Source organism: Durio zibethinus, unplaced genomic scaffold, assembly GCF_047325235.1.
Source record: "Durio zibethinus cultivar Kanyao isolate XHJ-2024 unplaced genomic scaffold, ASM4732523v1 HiC_scaffold_1, whole genome shotgun sequence".
NCBI classification, from domain to species: domain Eukaryota; kingdom Viridiplantae; phylum Streptophyta; class Magnoliopsida; order Malvales; family Malvaceae; genus Durio; species Durio zibethinus.
In genome coordinates, this window is record NW_028323042.1 from 262,735 (window position 1) to 266,938 (window position 4,204).

Genomic DNA, 4,204 nt, shown 5'->3' on the forward strand with positions numbered 1-4,204 from the left:
ATCTATAAATAATATAATAATAAAATAAACTAATAAAATAAACAAATAAATAATAAATAAATAATTAAAATAAACTAATAAAATAAACAAATAAATAAGAAATAAATAATAAATAAATAATACAATAATAAAAAAAACAAAGCAAATCGTATTTATTCTATTAATTCTATAATTTGAATTTGATCCGATCAAAATAGGATTTTAGAAAAGGATAGGATAGGATTATTTTTAGAAATAAGGAATAAAGAAATGATGGATAAATACAAGCGATCTTTTCGTAGGCGTTTGCCCCCGATCCAATCGGGGGATCGAATTGATTATAGAAACATGAGTTTAATTAGTCGATTTATTAGTGAACAAGGAAAAATCTTATCTAGGCGAGTAAATAGATTGACTTTAAAACAACAACGATTAATTACTATTGCTATAAAACAAGCTCGTATTTTATCTTCGTTACCCTTTATTAATAATGAGAAACGATTTGAAAGAAGGGAGTCGACCGCTAGAACTAGAACCAGAAATGAGAAACGATTTGAAAGAAGAGAGTCGACCGCTAGAACTACTGCTCTTAGAACCAGAAATAAATAGGCTTACCCTTCAATTGACTCAAAATTATCAAACGTAGACTGATGCTTTATTCAAAAAATCTGATAATCAAAATTGTCGTGTCGTAAGAAAAAAGAAATAAATAAAAGAATCGAATCGGGTTGGGGAAGAAAAATAAATTTTTTTTTTTTTTATTGAGCGTCTTCGCTCATCTTGTTTTCTTGTTTTGATGACCTTATCAGAATTTTTTTATCATATTAATTTCTACTCTACCTCCCTCGAGTTCATTCTCGAGGGAACCCCATTTCATTTAAAGCATTTCGGTGGATTCCTTCCGATCTCCTTATTTTATAATCTCGTTGGAAATCATATAAAGACAATTCCTATTTGAGATAGCTATTTGTGCAAGTATTTTACGATTAAGAAGCAACTGTTTCTTGTACCGATTTTTTATTAATCTACTATAATTATAGGATACCCCCATTCCTCGAATTCCTGCATTTATTCGAGTGATCCACAAACGACGAAAATATCTTTTTTTCCTATCTCTATCCCGATCAGCCGAAACCAAAGCTCTTACTCTTTGTCTCCGAGCTATATATCCCTCTTTCATTCTGGTCATTGAATAAAAGAAATTTTGATGAATAACTAATTCTTTCTTTCAGTTATTCTTTTCTAGTCTATTAATAACAAAACGGATTCTTCCAATGTATAAAATAAAAATTCCAATGGCTTTTGCTACTATAACCGTCCCGCCCACGATTTTTCCTTTTTTCTAGGCATTTCATTTCGCCTTGAAATAAGAAATTGTATTGATACTAGGTATCAAAAAAAGCATATTAACTAAAATAAAGGAGTAAATAGAAATGGATAAATAAATAGTGGGTTCCATCGTTTCTATGGTTACTTCTTAAACGGTGAGGTCCCCTCTATACACCGGAGCTCATTCCTTCATTTAACATTTAATTGGTAACTTGTACAGTTCACACTCTTCGGCTCTACTCATAAATTTTTCAGTAATAGATCTTTCACAACGAGATCTATCTTATACAGTAACGGTATGTAATTAGGAGGATTAATTGGGTAGCTGACCCTGTTAGTCCGTTCTTTGCAAGAGTCGAAGCATAATCTTTTTGCTTTTTAAATAGGATTTTCCCCGCTTAATGGATAAGCATTTGCTACCAATGGGGAATTTTTAAAAAATTCCAAGATTGGATTTGCGCCAATGGAAACCATAAATTTCATACACAATAGAAGGATATGGTAGATCTATCTTTTTTAGATAGTGAACGGAAGAACCCCATTCTATTCACTGGTACTGATCGTTGATACTGAAAAATTGTTTCCTTTTTCTCAGCCCATGATCTGAACAAGTCGCACATACACCCTAGTACATCTTCCTCGGCGCTGAGGACATCCCCGAAGAGCAGGGGCTTTCGTGACATTTCTAATTGGCTGTCTTGCATTTCTAATAAGTTGTTTAATAGTTGGCATGCTGAATCATATACAATCATATACATAATAGACTGGTTTAGATCGATCCTAACCAGATGATTATGAATTACTTCTTTTTCTCTTTAATAGATTAATAAAATATTAATCTATTAAAGAGAAAAAGAAGGAAAGGAATAAGAGGGATTAAATCAATCTAAATCAAAATTAAATGGTGTTCCATTGTCGTCAAATGGTGGTCTTCCATTGCCATTGTCGTCAAATGGTGGTCTTCCATTGCCATTGTCGTCAAATGGTGGTCTTCCATTGCCATTGTCGTCAAATGGTGGTCTTCCATTGCCATTGTCGTCAAATGGTGGTCTTCCATTGCCATTGTCGTCAAATGGTGGTCTTCCATTGCCATTGTCGTCAAATGGTGGTCTTCCATTGCCATTGTCGTCAAATGGTGGTCTTCCATTGCCATTGTCGTCAAATGGTGGTCTTCCATTGCCATTGTCGTTAACTAGTCTCCATTTTTTATTCACTATAGGTTTGTTATTCACTATAGGTTTGTTATTCACTATAGGTTTGTTATTCACTATAGGTTTTTCATTCACTATAGGTTTTTCATTCACTATAGGTTTTTCATTCACTATAGGTTTTTCATTCACTATAGGTTTGTTATTCACTATAGGTTTTTCATTCACTATAGGTTTTTCATTCACTATAGGTTTTTCATTCACTATAGGTTTTTCATTCACTATAGGTCTCGATTCTGTACGCACTATATGATCCACAATTCCATGATCTTTGGCTTCTTTTGCTGACATAAAATTATCTCTTTCCATGTCTTTGTTTATAACCCATCGGGGCTGGCCCGTTCTTTGTACATAAGCCTCTATGATGTCTTCTTGCATTTTCATTACTTCGTCTGTTTCCATGACCCAGTCTTTGAAGCCATCATCCTTAAGCATACTAATAGGTTGATGGATCATTACCCTGATGATATAACATACTTCTAACTCACATAATGAGGCGAGAAGAATAGCTATAGAATTGAACAACCGTACAGGCATTTTTTGCGCATTGCATACGGCTTTACAATTGCATACGGCTTTACAATGGAATTCTCTTTTTTCTTTCATCGAAAAAAAGAGAAAATATAGAGTCTATTAGACCCAGATTAATAAATAATCCAATTACCATCCTTCTTTTTCTTTTTTTTTCGGAAAAGTTTAAAAATACTATGATGGCTCCGTTGCTTTATATATTTATTTCGTCTGTGATTCAGCAATCCCAAAGTTTCTTTTTTTTTTTGAAAAAAAAAAAAGAAAGAAAAAAAATAGTCTTTTTTTTTTTCGTACTCTTTCATAACATAAATATTGTTAATAGCCTCTGGTAGGAAAAGAAAAAAAGTTTGTGACGCCTGAGATGGGCCCACGATAGCTAAGATCAAATTGGAAATGCCCCTTCTCTCATACTACTCTTTCGATACATAATCTAATATTTTTTTTTGAAAAAAAAAAAAAGAAATAAAAAAAAAATTTCATATCGAATTCAAAGTGCCATGCTATTATTACTTACTAATTCATATTTCATATGGCGAAGGCATAGTCTTCTTTTTTCTTTCCATCAATAATAAAAAAAAAAAACTCATTGGCGCCGAGCGTGAGGGAATGCTCTGCGTTTGGTAATTTCTCCTCCGACCAAGAGAAAAGCTGCGATTGAAGCGGTCAATCCCATGGCTAGTGTATGCACATCTGGTTCCACTGCTTGCATAGTATCAAAAAGAGATAATCCAGATACTATCCCTCCGCCAGGAGAGTTTATAAAAAAAAACAGGTCTCGGCTATTACTCTCTATACTGAGATAGATCATAATACCCGCAAGTTGATTCGAGGTCTGGATATCAAGCTCTTTGCCCAAAAAAAGCAATCTTTCTCGATAAATTCGGTTGATTAGGATAAAATTGTATCCCTTAGTAGCCGTACAGGCACCTTTTGATGCATACGGTTCAACAAAAATTGCGAAAAAAAATCAATGTGTAGATTCCAGCCATCCTTTGTTTTTTCTAGTCGGACCTTTCTAACTTCTAATTTCTAATGAAGGGGCTTTTTCTTACATTTTTTAAATAAAATGAAATTTAAAATTAAATTAAAGAAAGATGAGTTTTGGCCCGTTTTCCTATAATATAGAAAAAATTCGCTAAACTTATTGCACAAACTTT